The sequence below is a fragment of the Notamacropus eugenii genome, chromosome 2, assembly GCF_028372415.1.
Source record: "Notamacropus eugenii isolate mMacEug1 chromosome 2, mMacEug1.pri_v2, whole genome shotgun sequence".
In the NCBI taxonomy this organism is placed as follows: Eukaryota; Metazoa; Chordata; class Mammalia; order Diprotodontia; family Macropodidae; genus Notamacropus; species Notamacropus eugenii.
Genome location: NC_092873.1, coordinates 260763548 through 260781100, shown reverse-complemented (window position 1 = coordinate 260781100; position 17553 = coordinate 260763548).

Genomic DNA, 17553 nt, shown 5'->3' with positions numbered 1-17553 from the left:
GATAATTTGCCCCATTCCATTTCTCCCTTTCTCCTCCCAATATATTTCTCTCTCACTGCTTGATTTCATTTTTTTTTTTTTAAGATATGATCCCCTCCTCTTCAGTTCACTCTGTGCACTCTGTCTCTATGTGTGTGTGCGTGTGCGTATGCATGTGTGTGTGTGTTATCCCACCCTGTACCCAGATGCTGAATAGTTTCAAGAGTTACAAATATTGTCTTTCCATGTAGGAATGCAAACAGTTCAACTTTTGCAAAGTCCCTTATGACTTGTCTTTGCTATTTACTTTTTCATGCTTCTCTTCATTCTTGTGTTTGAAAGTCAAATTTTCTTTTCAGCTCTGGTCTTTTCAACAAGAATGCTTGAAAGTCCTCTATTTCATTGAAAGACCAATTTTTCCCCTGAAGTATTATATTCAGTTTTGCTGGGTAGGTGATTCTTGGTTTTAGTCCTAATTCCTTTGACTTCTGGAATATCCTATTCCATGCCCTTCGATCCCTTAATGTGGAAGCTGTTAGATCTTGTGTTATCCTGATTGTATTTCCACAATACTTGAATTGTTTCTTTCTAGCTGCTTGCAATATTTTCTCCTTGATCTGGGAACTCTGGAATTTGGCCACAATATTCCTAGGAGTTTCTCTTTTTGGATCTTTTTCAGGTGGTGATCGGTGGATTCTTTCAATATTTATTTTGCCCTCTGGTTCTAGAATCTCAGGGCAGTTTTCCTTGATAATTTCATGAAAGATGATGTCTAGGCTCTTTTTTTGATCATGGCTTTCAGGTAGTCCCATAATTTTTAAATTGTCTCTCCTGGATCTATTTTCCAGGTCAGTTGTTTTTCCAATGAGATATTTTACATTATCTTCCATTTTTTCATTCTTTTGGTTTTGTTTTGTGATTTCTTGGTTTCTCATAAAGTCCTTAGCCTCCATCTGTGCCATTCTGATTTTGAAAGAACTATTTTCTTCAGTGAGCTTTTGAATCTCCTTTTCCATTTGGCTAATTCTGCTTTTGAAAGCATTCTTCTCCTCATTGGCTTCTTGAACCTCCTTTGTCAAGTGAGTTGGCCTATTTTTCAGGGTGTTATTTTCTTCAGCATTTTTTTGGGTCTCCTTTAGCAGGGTGCTGATTTGTTGTTCATACTTTCCTTGCAAGTCTTTTATTACTCTTCCCAGTTTTTCCTCCACCTCTCTATCATGATTTTGAAAATTGTTTGCACTCTTTAAGACCTTTTCCCAGAACAGATCCCATTGAGTGGGCTGGGATTTAGAAGCACTGACTTCCGTGTCTTCCCCTGATGGTGAGCACCGCTCTTCCTCATCAGAAGGGAGGGGAGGAGAAACCTGCTCACCAAGAAAGTAACCCTCAATAGTCTTGGTTTTTTTCCCTTTTCTGGGCATTTTCCCAGCCAGTGACTTGAGCTCTGAATATTCTCCTCACACCCACCTTGCCTCCTGATCCTCCCAGCCTGCGCTTGGGGTCTGAGAATCAAATGCTGCTCCCAGCCTCGGGGCTTTGGCAGGGGCAGGGCTGCTATTCAGTGTGAGATCAAGTTCAGCTGCTGGGTTGGGGCAGGGCCGCCTCACAGGCTCAGTTCCCTCAGGGGGTTTATGCAGAGACCTTCAACAATGGATCCGAGCTCCTGCCTGCTTGGGGAGCCCCGGTATGCTCCCGCCTCTGCTGTTGCCTTCTGAGGGGGCCTGAGTATGGGGGCACCCCACTCCCCTCTCAACCCACCAAAGAGACCTTCTCACTGACCCCCCGTCACCTGTGGGTGGAGGGACCCGCGTGGCTGCTGGAGATCCCGTCCCTGAAGCCTGCTCAGATCTTTTCCTCTCGGTGCCGCGGCTGCGGCAGGGCTGTACTCAGCTCCCAGTCCCAGCTCCCAGTCCCAGTGCCCAGTCTGTGGCACGAAGGACCTTTTGCGAGAGGTTTGCAGGTCTCTCTGGAACATAAATCTCCCTCGCTCCAATTTTCTGTGGCCTCTGGGTGCAGAATTCGCTGTGAGTTACTTATTTGTAGCCGTTCTATGGGTTGTGGGTTCGGAGCTATGTGTATGTGCGTCTTTCTACTCCGCCATCTTGGCTCCGCCCCCCCCCCCCAGGGTTGTTTTAAGGGCAAAAATGAGAATATATTTGTAAATATTAGCAAACCTTAAAGAGCTATATAAATTATTATTACTATTTCTTTGATAAAATGTGTGCCTTTGTAGTAATTACTGGAAATTTCTTCTTTAAGTGATATGTTTTCTGCTAATTCTTGTATTTCTAGAGGAGGAGCTTTAAAGTGACTTGAAGGGAAATACACTGCAGATCTGAGAGGGTGTTCCCAGCTACTTAGAATAAACTATTTGATGGATGCTTCAGTCCTATAGTTTTTGTTTTGAGTTGGACACTCAGCCTCAGAGATAATGTAGTACAACTCCCACATTTCATAGAAGAGGAAACTGAGGCCCAGAAAGGTAAGCCTTCTCTGATCAATTCAGTAATTAGTCCTTTATTCCTCCTTAAATTAGTTTGTATTTACTTGTCCATGTGCCTTTCGTATCTCCTCAGTAGAGCGTATGTGTGTGTGTTCATCCTTCGTTGCTGAAGAAGACCATGCCATCAGAGAAATGATGACGTGACTTGCACTTGACTTTGGTTTTTGAGTGAGGGAGGGCTGTGCAGGTCACCAGCCTCACTTCTCCTCTAGAGTCATCTGAATCCAGTGACCCATCATTCATCAGGATGACTGGAGATGACCCAGAATGAGGCAATTGGGGTTAAGTGACTTGCCCAAGGTCACACAGCTAGTGAGTGTCAAGTGTCTGAGGTGAGATTTGAACTCAGGTCCTCCTGACTCCTGCACTTGTGCTCTATCCACTGCACCACCTAGCTGCCCTCAGTAGAGCATAAGATTTGCAATGGCAGCTGCTTTTTCATTTGTCTTTGTGTCTCCATCCCTAATGCCTTGACCAAAGTAAGAATTTAATGAGTGTTTGCTGAATTGACTTGAAGTCACTTTCCCAAGATTATATAATTAACTGGTCACTACTGCCTGACTGAAGACCTTAATGAACATAAAATCACTGATTGAAAAGGCAGGATACCCCTTAGAAATCAAGTCTTCATCCTGATGCCAAACTAATTATCCTAATACACAGATAGAATCATGGTACTCCAGTGCTCAAAAATGTCCAATGGTTCACTTCACATAGCTTCTTGACATTCAAGGCCCTACCAGATTTGGATCTAACCAACATCTGTAACCTTACCTCATAATACTGATGCTCAAATACATTAAACTTTACAAATGTCTCCCACATTCCAAATTCTGTACTTTTGTGCATGCCATTTCTTGTGTTACCAATGTGTTCCCTTCAATTCCTCCATTTTTTTTCATGTTCAAATGCTCCCCTTCCATTAAGACTTGCTCTCATATGACCTTTTCTAATATCTTGCTTGATGCTCTGCTCTATCAAAAATGATCTTTTCCTCCTTAAAACTCTTATAAAACATTCATGGTTTATATTGTTTTATAGTTAGTTGTGCTCCTGCTCTCTCTTCTGCTAGATTTTGTGGCTCTCGAGGCTCTTTATCTTTTATCTCCAATCTCAACTAGTACAGCGCTTTGCATGCAGAAAGTTGAAAGACTACTAGAGAGTAGAAAGCTAAAGGCAGGTCCTGGTTCCAAGCTTTATGAACTCTGTGAGCTTTGCCAAATCACTTCCCTTCTCTCAGTTTCCTCAGCTTTAAACAGAGACTAACACACTCCTTACCACTCAGGGTAGTAGCAAGAAAAGTCCCGTGTTTTACAATTGTGGACTGATGTTTGAGCCTTTAACTGGGGGGAGCCAATCAATCATGCATATATAAATGTGTTATCAATGTTATTATGCTTTGTAAGTTTGATGAATGAATGAACGTATAAAATGTATAAGACTAATAATCTCTAGTAGAACTTATCAATCAACAGTACTTTTTAAGTGCCTATAGTGTTCAAGGTGCTTAATTAATGTTTATTGTATTATATCGTAAAAGAATGAAACAATCTCTGCTCTCAAGGAGTTAACATTCTATTAAAGGAAAAGAATATGTACAAAAATAAGTGTATTTAGAATATATACAAAATAAATACCAAGTAATTTGGGGAGACAGGGCATTAGGGATTGGGGTGGAGGGTCAGGAAATGTTTCATGTGCAGAAGGTGGTACCTGAGCTGAGTCTTGAAAACAATAAGAGTTTCTAAGAGGGAGGGTAGTAGGAGTACACTGAAGGCACAAATCAATCGTTCAGTTGGTCATATTGCATTTATTAAGAGCCTATTATATTTTAGGCACTGGGGACACATAAGGGAAAAGAAAACCAGTCCCTACTCTAAAAGAGCTCACAGTCTAATGGAGAAGATGATATGTGAACAACTGTGTACAGATAAGCTTTGTATGGGGCATTTCAGTGGGAAAACATGGGGAACAGAAATCCATAGAGCTTTGTTTTCAATGGGTTCTTTTTGCTTTCAAGATCATAATCTATAGGCATGGGATTTATCTTATTTGGGAGAAATGTGAGAGTATTGGCAACCTGAACAATCCATTGTTTGAGATCATCTATGGAGTAATTTGTCCTATTAACTGCATGAACAAGAATAAAGGAAGAGGATAGAGAAATTTTTGACTCAAATGATTTCATTTTGAACTGGGGTCTCCTAACCACTTCCTCTTAGAATCATTAGCTTTCTTGAAGGTTCAATTCAAGTCCTATTTGCTTCACTAAGTCTTTTCTTGATACTTTCAGATGTTTTCTAAGCCTCCTGGAATTACTATGTATTTACACGTATTTACTTATTTTTTTATTTTGTACAAAATTGTATATTTTGTATTTACTTATCTGGTTATCTATTTTTCTTCCCCCTAACCCCAGCTGAATGTAATCTCCTTGAGGACAGGACAATTTTATTTTGACTTTGTATCCCTCTTCTCTAATGTGGAGCTTGAACACACAGTAAGGCCATAATAATGATTATCAAATGCATTTTAATTATGTATTATTAAATACATGTCCCAAATAGTCTCAATATAGGAGAGAGGCTAGAATCCACAAGCCTGATGTTTCTAGGTTAGGTCAATGAGTCATCCTTCAAGAACATATGAAAGACCTCCCAGTTACTAAAGATCGGATATGCCTCTGGAAATTCTCCACAATTGTTCTTTAACAGCCAATCTTAGCAAAAATCATCCAAGTAAATGTAAATGTTTGGGATGGCTGAGCTCACCAACTAGTCATGGAAGAGAAAAAGGAGCAAATGTAAAACAAATGGGGAGACTGAGTTTTCACAATTTGTTTGCAAAAGTTGAAATGAAAAGTATGGATAATATCCTTTTTAAAAAAATCCCATAATATAATGTGGCACCATTTCCCCAAACGAATCATATTTTAAAATTGCGTCTTTTCTTGATTTACAATGTCTTATTCTTAGATTCACCCCATCTGCAACGTTCAATAACCAGCTGTCACACTTTCCAGTCCACTCATAATTCTCTGGCTGTAAGAAGCACCCTTAGAAATGTTAACCACTCTGCAGAGTTGCCAAACACAAAAAGTGTCTCAAAAATTCACAGGGAAAATACCACAGTCTAAAAAACTGGGAAAGCATTCACAGTTCTCACAACAATTAGTGTCAGCATGTAAGTTCCTTGATAAAGTTTTTCTTCCATTTTTGCATGTTCTCTTTTATGATTTTGTTTAAAAAAAACCCAAAAACTTCCTCCTTGCAAGTAACCAGAGACTAATCCAATAAGACTCTTATTACCCAAAAATATATCTTTGGCAACCTAGGGAATACTGCAAAGGACCTATAAATAGTGCTGGACATACCTTAGGAAGCCCTGCTACCAAGTATTTGACTCTATAGGAGAAGGTTGAGGTCAATGTTCAAAAGCTGCTTACTCTTATTTAACACACAATTTTAAAGAGCTTAGTTATCTGTTTCCTATTCCAGAGTGTATTAAAAGCAATAAACTAAAAGTGGATGGATGGAGAACGGTGAGACAAGAATGCTGATGATTTGTGGGAACAACATTCATTTTAAGTAAACTAGGATGATTTCTCCTTAAGTATGCAAGGAGGCAATTTTGGGGGATTTGGCTAATCTAGATTCTAGAGGGTCAAGAAGCCCAGCCTATATGAAATCAGGGTTCTGGAACTTCTAATCAAATTCCTAATCCCCATTTGACCTAGAATTGCTGATTGTCCTTGTGATTTCAAAGGCGAGCAGCATTTTATTTTACTCTAACCAGGAATTGTATTCTTTTCCATCTTTTTATTACTAAAGTTGTTTGTGTCATCTATGAGGGTCTCACTGCATTCTAATCTATAGACTCAATCACTGGATTGATCTTAGGTAGACCTGGCTCAGAATCAAAGTCAGCTAAAATTTATTTCCATATTAGCCATGTTCCAGAAAAAAAGCAAGAAAAATAAAGAGAAAAAAATGAGCTTCAATGTGTACTCTGAGTCCATCAGTTCTTTATCTGGGGTGGATAGCATTTTCTATCATATGTCCTTTGGAAATGTGGTAGATCATTGTACTGATCAGAGCTGCTAAGTTTTTCACATATTGATATTATTCTACACTACCTAGTTATGTTCATTTCACTTTTCATCAGTTCATATAAGTCTTCCCAGGTTTTTCTGAAACCATCCCTTTCATTGTTTCTTGTAGCACAATAACATTTCATCACATTCATATCCTATAACTTGTTTAGTCATTCACCAATTGATGGGCATTCCCTCAGTTTCCAATTCTTTGTCATCACAAGAGCTGCTATAAACATTTTTGAAATATTGGTCCTTTTCATTTTTCTTTGATCTTCTTTGGGTTATAAACTTAGTAGTGGTCTTGCTGGGTCAAAGGGTATATACAGTTTAATAGCCCTTGGGGTAAAGTTCCAAATTATTCTCCAAAATATTTGCACTAATTTACAACTCCAGTAACAGTACATTAGTGTGCTTCTTTTCCCACATCCTCTCCAGCATTTATCATTTTCTTTTTCATGACAGAAAAGTTTAAAAGGAGTCACAGAGCTATGGTGTATAATGTAGCACACTATGCCAATAAATATTCCTAAGAGCAAGCCTCTTCATTCCTCTCCATCCTATATACTCTCTCAGATTTTTCTCTATAACACCAAAGAAGCCTTTTCACTCTGAAAGCTCATTTCAGCCCTGGGACTTCACATATTGGAAGTACCCTTTGCCTTCTGATGGTCAGGTTTCCCCCCAACCCTCCATTTAAGAATGATACCTAAGCAGAGCTGTGCAGAACCAGCTCGTATCAGGGTAGTGAGGACAATGTTTAAAATTTCAGTGTGATTATTTACACCTTGAAAATCAGCAAACTCTACAAATCAAGAATTGACTTGTTTTGTTGATTGTTTAAACTTAAGCAAGTGATGGTCAAAATGTTAATAATGTGGCTTAAACTTAAAAGTCTGTCCTGAATATATTTTTTATTTTTTCATAAAAGCTGGTTGTTAAACATTTACCAGCACTTCCCTGCACCTAGGTCATGCATGTTTTTCCTCTCCAAGCTATGCTCCTGACCCTCTCCCTTACATCCTTGTGTGTCTAGTCTTCTCTTAGAATATAAGCTTTCTGAGTGCAAGGGCTATCTTTCTTTCTGTTTTATTTCAATTCTCAACATAGTATCTGGCACAGAGTAAACATCACAAATGCTTGTTGACTTGACTTCAATTTCTACCTGTTTAATAAAGTCGAAATGTATATAATGCATTTATAAGAAAATATTTCAGTTAAAAATGATTTAAGTTTTGATTTTGGAAGGGAATAAGCTTTACTCATCTAGAACATATGGAAAATACTTCTTGATGCTGCTGCTGAATAAATAAGTCATTACTGCATTTAGATCCACTGGAACTTTACTATAGAGACACTACTAGAGGAAAGAAATAATAATAGAAATATTATTTCAAACAATAATAGAAATGGATCATTTATTTATTCAAAGAAATGATCTTTCTTAATTCTGAGTGAAACCTGTGGAGTAAAACAATGCCTGAGTACACTTTTGTTGTTGTCTTTTCAGGTGTGTTTGATTCTTTATGACCCCTGATGTTAGTAACCAAAATAAGATATAGACAGAGGAAAAGAAAAAACAGAGAAAAAAATGAAGGTAATGAGAGAATGAGAAAGAAGGATACAGAGATACCAAAAAAGACTGGGAAAGCTGTGGTATACTATATAGTAAGTAGTGGAAGGGCAGCTAGGTGGTGCAGTGGGCTTGGAATCAGGCCTCAGACACTTACTAACTGTTTGACCCTGGGCAAGTCACTTAACCCTGTTTGTCTCAGTTACTCATCCACAAAATGAGCTGGAGAAAGAAATGGAAAAACAATCTTTGCTAAGAAAACCCCAAAATGGGGTCACAGAAATTTGGACGTAGAATAACAGCAGCAGATTCAGGGGCCATTTGAATATCTAAATGAGGAAAGTTACAGATGAGGATAGTTATTGTCTGCCATATTCTGACCTCAGATGCTCACATATTAGGAATGATATTCAGTTCCGGATGTTTTAGGAAAGCTGTTAATAAATTGGAGTGACCATGATGGAGACTATATTATGAAGGAATTTGGGATGTTTAGCTTGGAAAAGAGAAGTCTTAGAGGGAACATTATAGCTATATTCAAGTATTTGAAGGGCTGCCACCTGGAAGAGGGTTTAGATTTGCTCTATTTGGCCTCAGAGGGAGGAACTATGAGAAATGGGTGAACATTTCAGAGGAAGATTTGGACTATAGCAAGAAGAAAATAACTTAAAGAGAGAAAAAGAGTTTCTTGTTACTAGATGTCCTTACATGGGAACTGGCTGACTACTTTTGGGGGATATCAGGAGGATATTCTTGTCAGGTGACCTCTGAGATCTCTTTCAACTTTAATTTTCTGTAATACTAGTACTATGGTTTATCTACTACTAGTCTGATGCAACAGTTCTCAATTTAAAAAAATGTTTTATTGTTTCATCTCATTTTCACTTTCCAATGACACCTTCCTCACCTTACCTATCTTCACATAGAATCCTTCCTTGTGAGAAGGAAGTACAACTGAGTGAAACTACCCAAATACATTGGCCTTTTCACATAATGTTTGTCTGGCAACTGTCCCTGATGAGACTACAGCTATAACTACTGAAGACCTAGAAAACTGAGCTCATGCCACCAAATTCCTTAGCATTGTTGAGTGGTTCAGTGTCAGGAAAGGATTTGATTTTACCAGTGGAAACGGCATTAAAGAAAAGGCATTACCATCTGCTCTGCTGCTATACCTTAAGGAACATGGGACCTTGTCATCCAAGTTGTAGCTGAAGCTTTCCATAATGTAGTGTCTCCCCAAATGGAATGTAAACTCCTTGAGAAAAGAGACTCTCTTACTTTCTATTTGTATTGCCAGCACTTAGCACAGTGCTTTGTACATAGTAAGTCTTTAATAAATGCTTCATTCATTGATTCATTCATTCATCAAAGTTTAGTACCTTTTTTGACAAGAATCCAGGAGGTATGCTTCATCATTAAATATTTTTTCATCTAGGACCACTTTGGGCAAGGAAAATACCTGGAGAATCTTTTAGCCCAGCTACTCCTGCCTGTCACATTATTTATGCATGTTTTATATCCCTCTTAGATTTTTAAGCCCCAGGAGAGCTGGGACTATGTTATAAATAAAGTTTTTGTCTCACCCAATGCCTAGCAAAGTGTTCTACATCCAATGTTAAATAATAATGCTTATTGAATTTAATCATGAAAAAAAGATCAATCTTTATGACTTAGGTCTTGTTTATATTCCTTACAGGGATATGGGAAGGATCTCCAGTTTCATCAGCATAGGAAACACCTGGTGTGTGGATTCCAGTCCCCCAACTTAATTGCAACTGGGTATGACTCACTGAATAAATTGGAGGGATTTGAATGAAACACACACAGACATTCAATGACTTGGTTGGGTCACAGATTAGTGTCAGAGGAAGGATCTGAACCCAGACCCTCTGATTTCCAATCTACAGCTCTAATGCCTTGGATTATAGGATGATAGATTTAGAGCTGGAATGAAATTGAAATTAGTCCATCTCCTTTGTTTTTGATGATGAGAAAGCTCAGTCCAAGAAAAGCTAAGTGGCATTCCCAAGGTCACAGAGCTGGCATGTTCCCCTTTTGTTATAATCCTCATGAATGGCATTTTATAAATAGTCATATTGGATAACTATTACTAACTACTACTAGATACTACTACTACCACCACCACCACCACCACTACTACTACTACTTACTATTGCCACTGTCACCATTTCTCACTCTCCTTCTCCTCTTACAACTATAACAATAATACCTCCTCCCCCTTTTCCTCCTGTATTCCCAAAGATAATCCCATAAAACACCAGTGAACCCTATCCCTACTCCTCAAAAACTTGCTCTAAAATTATTCCAAGTATTTTTGGTCCTCTTAATTGCCATTCAGACAACACATATTTATTAGGTGCTTATTATGTGCCAGTTCTGGGGATACAAAGAAAGGCAAAAGGGTTTACATTCTTTTTTTTAAGTTTTAATATACATATCAGTCTTTCTACTATAGCTGTTGTTGTTTAGTTGAATCTGACTCTTTGTGATTCCATTTAAGGTTTTCTTGGCAAAGATACTGGAGTAATTTGTGATTTCCTTCTCCAGCTCACATTACAGATGAGGAAATTGAGGCAAACTGGGTTAAGTGACTTACCCAGGGTCATACTGCTAGTAAATGTCTGAGGGTCAAATTTGAACTCAGGATGATGAGTTTTCCTATTCCAAGCCAAGTGCTCTATCCACTTAGACATCTAGCTACCTTAGGAATTCATATTCTAATGGGGAGAGGGAGAGGAATGCAAAGAACTATGGATATACAATATATAAACAGTATAAATGGAAACTAAACTCAGAAGGAGAAGGTACCAGGAAAGGTTGCTGAGAAGCCAGGAAAGGTCCCTCTGAAGGTGAGACTTGAGATTGGTCTTGAAAGAAAGTATGGAAGCCAAGAGGCAGAGAGTGAGGAGGGAGAACATTTCAGGAACTGTGAACAGCTAGTGAAAAAGTAGAGAGTCTGGAGAAGGAGAGTGGCAAAAAGGCAATATTAACTTTATCAGAGAGTATATGGAGAGCAGTAAAGTGTAAAAGGATTGGAAAGATGGGAGGGAGCCCAGTTTGAAGGACTTTATATTGATCCTGGAGGTAATAGAGAGTTTTTTGAGTATGGAAGAGTAATGTGATCACACCTGTGGTTTAGGAAGGTCACTTTGGCAGCTGAGTGGACAGGATGGATTGGAGTAGGGAAAAGAAGCAAAGGGAACTAGGAGGCCATTTTGAGTAGTTCAGTTGTGAGGTGATGAGGACCTGTATCAAGATAGCAGCAGTGTCATAGGAGAAAAGGGAATGTATAAGAGACAAACCATGAAGGCAGAACTGACAAAACTTGACAATAAATTGAAAACGGGAGATGAGAATTTGAGGAGCTGAGGACAACATCTAGATTATGAGCTTGAGTATCTAAGAAGATGGTGTTGCCTTGGATAGTAATAGGGAATTTGGAAAGATGGAAGGGTTTTTTGGGGGGATACTGAGTTTCTGTTTTGGATGTGTTGAATTTGATTTGCCTACAGAATAAGGACATCCAATTCAAGATGTTCAAAAGTGATGAAATTAGAGCTTAGGTAAGGGATTAGGGTTGGATATATGGAGCTGGAAATCAACTGTAGATGGGAGCTGATGAGATTACTGAGAGAGATTGTATAGAGGAAAGAGAAGAAAGCCCATGACAGAGCCTATGATGTATGACTTAGATGAAGATTTAGCAAAAGAGACCAAGAAAGAGTGCTCAGAAAGGAATGAGGAGAACCAGGGAAAAGCATTGTCAGGAAAAACTGGAGAGGAGAAAGTATTGAGAAGAAAGTGATCAACACTGCCAAAAGTCAGAGGACACGAATGCTAAGGATTAAGAGAAGGTCATTATATTTGGCAATTAAGAGTTCATTGGTAACTTGGGAGAATTTAGAACACTGCAGAGAATTTAGAAGCCTGTGTGAGAGAGGGAAATGAAGGCATTTAGTATAAAAAGGTTTCTCAATATCCCTTTCTAGCACAGAGTACAGTGCCTGGCACACAGTGGGTGTTAATAAGTGTTTTCACAATTATCCCCTTCCTCAGTTTTACCAACTACAAAGTTGAGTTTGCAATGTTACTTCCTTTTCAATAAATAAACACTTGTTAATTCCCTACTAAGGTGGCCCAAGGGGTACCAAGAACCATAAACCAAAGCAATTCCTGTGCTCCAGAAGAGCTTAGGTTCATTGAGGGAATAGAACATGTTCGCAGTTATGGAAATACAAAATATGTAGATGCTCTGATGAACATATGATGCAACACATGGAGCCCTGGCCTTAGAATCAGGAAGACCTGAGTTCAAATCCAGACTCCTGAACTCACCAGTTACATGACCCAGGGCAAGTCACTTAACCTCTGCCTTTCTCAGATTGCTCAGGTGTAGAATGGTGGTAGTAATAACACCTCCCTTATAGGTTGTTATGAAGATCAAATGAGATAATATTTCTAAAGCACTTAGCACAGTGTCTTCTAGCTTAATAAATGCTTGTTCCCTTTCTCCTTTCCTTTTCTTTCTTCTCCACCATCAATAGATTCTACGTAAGGCATAGAAATTGGCACATTGTGTTGAGAAAGTTCACAGCAAACTTGGTAAACACACACTGCACACATCTTGGTTCCTAGATAGAGACTAGCCATTCCCCCTTCCTCCAACATTTCAGTAGTCTCCAATATCCAGGAAACCTTCTATCTCTCTTTTTCTTTTCTCTCCCACTTTTTTTTATTTCTGGTCAGGCAGCATTGATCAAGTCCTCTCACTGTGTTCACAGCTCTGCGCCTACTGTTCCCTTTTAAAGGCTCTGAGGAGGAAGCAGCTCTACAAGCAACCAGCTCTGATTCCATCTCTCTTGTCTGGTTTCCGACTACCCCGCCCCACACCCACACCCTTATTCCCAGTGGCTCTGAAGCCTCTTGTCTACTATGGGGATACACCACCATTCATCCCCCCTGGAGCTTTTTGCTACCTTTGGAAAAGCCGACTTTTCTAGAACTCCCACCCCCGAGCCACCCCCACCCTCCATCTGCCCAGCTCTGAGCAACCCACCGTCTTGCTAACTCCCCAGCGGGCAATGGAGAGGGGAGCTAAGGGCTGTCTGCATGTTGAACCCCAATGCTCCAATCCTCGTGACCAGTCCTGCTGTCAGTTTGATGTTGGCCAAATATTTGGTCACTAAACACCAATAACACTTTTTTGGGGGGATGGGAGGGTGGCAGGCCAGTTGTCCTCCAGCCCCCTTCTCTCTTCTCTTTTCTCGTCCGTTTATCCTCCCGCTCCCCCCATTTCAAGTTTTGCTGTCTTTAGAATGCCCAGGGGTAGCACAGACCCACCAGAATGGCCATTTAGGGCACATCCTCCAGCCCCCCCCCCCCCGCCCCCGCCCAGACTTGGGTCGAGAAAGTCCTGGGCCTTTCGGAAACCTTCCCCAGCCGAGGGCTGCAGACGAGCCAGCGTATATGGTGCAAGCCTAGATTGCTGCTTCAGAAGCAGCCAGAAACCTTTCAGCCTGTGCCCCTATGAATGGAGAGAAGCTAGTGAGGAAAATAGTGCTTCTGGTTTTGACATCTTTCTCGAGCCAAGCAGGATATGCTGATAAAGAATGAGACAGGGGCTTGCAGGGGGAGGGGGTCCTGTTTCATTGAGAAAATGTGTCTGTAGGTTGTACTGTATAATCAATTCTCAAGGTACATGAATATCCAGGCAGATTAGCACCCCCCCTCACCCCCATCGCCGAGCCCCATCGCTTCGAGTAGTTCCTCTCCTCCCCTTCCCCTATGCTACTTTGAGGGATTTTTAAAAATTAGTTGTTTTTTTTTTAATTTGCGGGGGCGCAGTGGAAGGTGAGGGGGTGGAGAATCATCTCAGCTTGAGCAGCCTCCAGCTAAAGGTTCAGACTGCTTACGTCGGAGCTCCCCTTATCATTTCAATGAATGGCAACTGCAGCCTTGGTACTGTTATAGCGATGAAGCTACAGACGTCATTGCCTCCTGTTGGACGCGAGATGTGTCCAAGCATCATCTCCCTGCTTAAAGGAAAACTCTCTAACTTCCAGGCAGCCAGCAAGAGAGTCTTTTCGGAGAACACATGCACCCCCAAAATATTTAGCACACACATACACACACAGAGAGAAAGATGCAGGTTCTATATATAGTTTGTGTGAATTCAAAGTTCCTGTGGTTGGGAGGATGAACTGAAATTTCCTGATCATCCACGATGTGTCTGCTCTGCTTTATTAAAAGCATCCAGAAGGAAAAGACAGAAGACTCAATCATTAAGCATCCTCTTTGGGATTTCCTCCCTCCCACCTTTGAAGGATGATCGGCGTGAAGACCTACTTTAAAACCTGGAAGATGCCTTGTGAATGAATGGAACAGCTCGGAGGACTCTTGGAAAGAAAGATTCTGAACTTGGACCACTTGGTCTCCTCTTTGCAATGTCTTGTTCACTTCTCTCTCGCACGGAAGATCGAGTCGCCTCTCTTTCTCTTTCTCTCTTTTTAATCCCTCCCTCTCTTTTTTATTTAAGAACTTGATTTGAAGCAGGAAACAGAAATGAGCTTTGGCATACTTTGGCGGGTAAGTTGCTAGCTCTTTTTCTATCTCCCATAAATTCAGAGGAGGTTTGTAGAACTTAGTGCTAGACTCTTTCTTAATATATTTATTCACCTTCCTCACCCCCACCCCAATGTAAAGATGAGACAGAAAGGGTTTGTTGTGGGAAAGTGAGGAGCAGAGCTGTAGTTCTAGGACCTTAGGGAGTTGGAGGAGGTTGGAAAGGAGGGAGAAGGGATGTGGAGAAAGATGGAACCATAGTTTATCAAACCACGACTGGATGCAAAGGGTTACAGAGAGGGAAGGAGAGAGGGAAAGAATGAAGGAGGAGAAGAGAGGGGAGGAGAAAGAGAGGACAGAAGAGGAAAGGAGAGAGGGAGGGGGAGAAAGGGAAGGAGAGAGGGAGGGGGAGAGATAGAGGGAAAGAGAAGAGAGAGGAAAGGAAAGAGAAGAAAGAGGGAGGGGAGAGAGGGAAAGAGAGAGGGAGGAGGAGGGAGGAAAGGAGAGAGAAGAGAGAGGTACGAAAGAAAGAGAAGGAGAAAGAAGGGAGAGGGTAGGAAAGAAAGGGAAGGAAAGAGGAACCCAAAGAAAGATAGATGGGGAGAGGAGAAAAAAAGGCATAGAAGAGAGAAAAGAGGGAAAGGAGAGGGAGAGAATGATAGGGAGAGACAGAGAGAGAGAGAGAGAGAGAGAGAGAGAGAGAGAGAGAGAGAGAGAGAGAGAGAGAGAGAGAGAGAGAGAGAACAGAGAGAATGAGAAACTGAGTGAGAAGCATAGACAGACTGACTGCAGGAGCACTGACTTTGCACAACAGAGGAGTTTGCAAGCTGTGAGTTACACGTGAATATTACCAGCCAGCTGCAAACCGCAGCGTCTGTAATGCTAGTCCCGCAGGTGCCTCCTGGGGCTGTCAAGAGAAACTGCTAGAGTGTATCATACCCCCTCCCCCAGTCCCCTGCCTCCCCCCACTTTCCTCTCCATCACTTCTGAATGGGGACAAGAATTTCCACCCTTTGCTATCTTTAGGCCTCTTGGTTGCCCTATCCTCCACTTAGGTGCCCCATCCTCCCCTTAGGTGCCCTTTTCCAATATTTTGCAAGAGATCATTTGATGTCCTTGGGGAGCAGGGAGTCGAGAGTCCTTAGCACCTAAAGGCATATGTTCTTTTCTTTCCCATACATTGACTCCCCTTATCCCCTCCCATAATATTTTCCCCTTCATTCCATTGAAAATACCCCCCCCCCCCCCCACACACACATACACCCTTTCACCTACAACAAATAGGAGGAATTGTCTGGAATACAACACACCCCCTCCCATAAAGATACCTGCTACCACTTTCCACTTCCCCAACAGAACTAAAAGATGCCCAAAGATCCTGTTCTGTTTCATTACCCCTCCCCTCTCTGCACACAGTGCTAGTTGAATGAGAAAGGGGGAGAGAGTGAGAGAGAGGAGAGGGAGAGGGAGAGGGAGAGGGAGAGAGAGAGGGAGAGAGAGAGAGAGAGAGAGAGAGAGAGAGAGAGAGAGAGAGAGAGAGAGAGAGAGAGAGAGAGAGCTCAAACAACCCCCTAGACGTGGGGCTGAATTGATGAAATTGTGATTGTAGGATTTCTCCACTTAGTCCCTGCCTCCTCTTTGCTCTCCAGCCACTCCAAAGTCTCTTTCCCTCTTTAAGCAGCATTTTCTTTCAATCTCCCTCTTTCTCTTTTCTCCCCACCCCTTCCGTCTTTCTCTCTCTCCCCCTCCACATAACCCCCTCGTTCACTCTTCTCAGAGTGGGGGAGGGGACGGGGGAAAGAAACCCAAACTCCCAGCATCGGCCAGAGATGTCGAAGAAACGCAAAACCTTGGAGGGTGGTGGTGGTGGAGGAGGAGGATCCCCGCTCCCATCCGAGGAACCTACAGCCTTGTTTGGGGGCAGCATCGAGGAGCAAGGTAGGGAGGAGTGAAGAAGGGGGATGGGGGAGGAGAAAAAAAAAGAAAGGGGAGCCAAAGCAAAAAGGAAACGTTTGGGAGTTGAAGGATCCCAGTACAGGAATGCATCAACTTGTCTTCCTCTGTATCTCCCTGGGTCAATAGAACTCAAGTTGACTTTTTGAGGAGAAAGGATGATTGAAAATTTGTCCTCAGTAAATTTGGGTTGAACTGAAGGACTGAGAGAAGATGTTGGAAACACAGATCTGCATTATATGAACTTTAGGTTCTATAGGGGAAGAGAGGGTTTTGGGTAAGGTGATTAGAACAGGCTGAAAGATACTGATCAGGGCAAATTGTGATCAGTCCCAAATCTTTCCCCTGCTTCCATTTTGCTAGTTGTCAGTTACATTGATGTGGGCAAATTGTCTTCCTTATTGATTTGCAGGCAGTGTTCATCTCTGTATGCAGGACAACTGAGCTTGGATGGTGGGGGATGATGATACCTGCATAATGACTGCTGTGTTTAAGGGAGTAGGGAATGACATGGAGTTCCTAGATCCTCCCCACACACCCATTTCTAAGGTGCTCCAAATTACGTCATACAGAAGCTTAAACCCTGCCCTTATAGCACACTCACTTTGCATCTGATAGAAGTTAGTGGCTTGGTTCTCGGTAGATATCGGGCTTTGCTCTCCTTTCCAGAAGAGATGGGTGGTGACAGCTGTTGGGTGCCTTTTTTTTTGCCTTAATAATGTCAATGCCAGAATAAAGCCGGTGTACAATTGCCTATGAAAACAGAAATGTTACTTAGATAGCTGGTTTTCAGGAAGAAGAGGCCCAATAACTGCTTCTTATTTCCCTCTGATCATTCTGAATTCAGTTCAAAGTAGGCCCAGATGA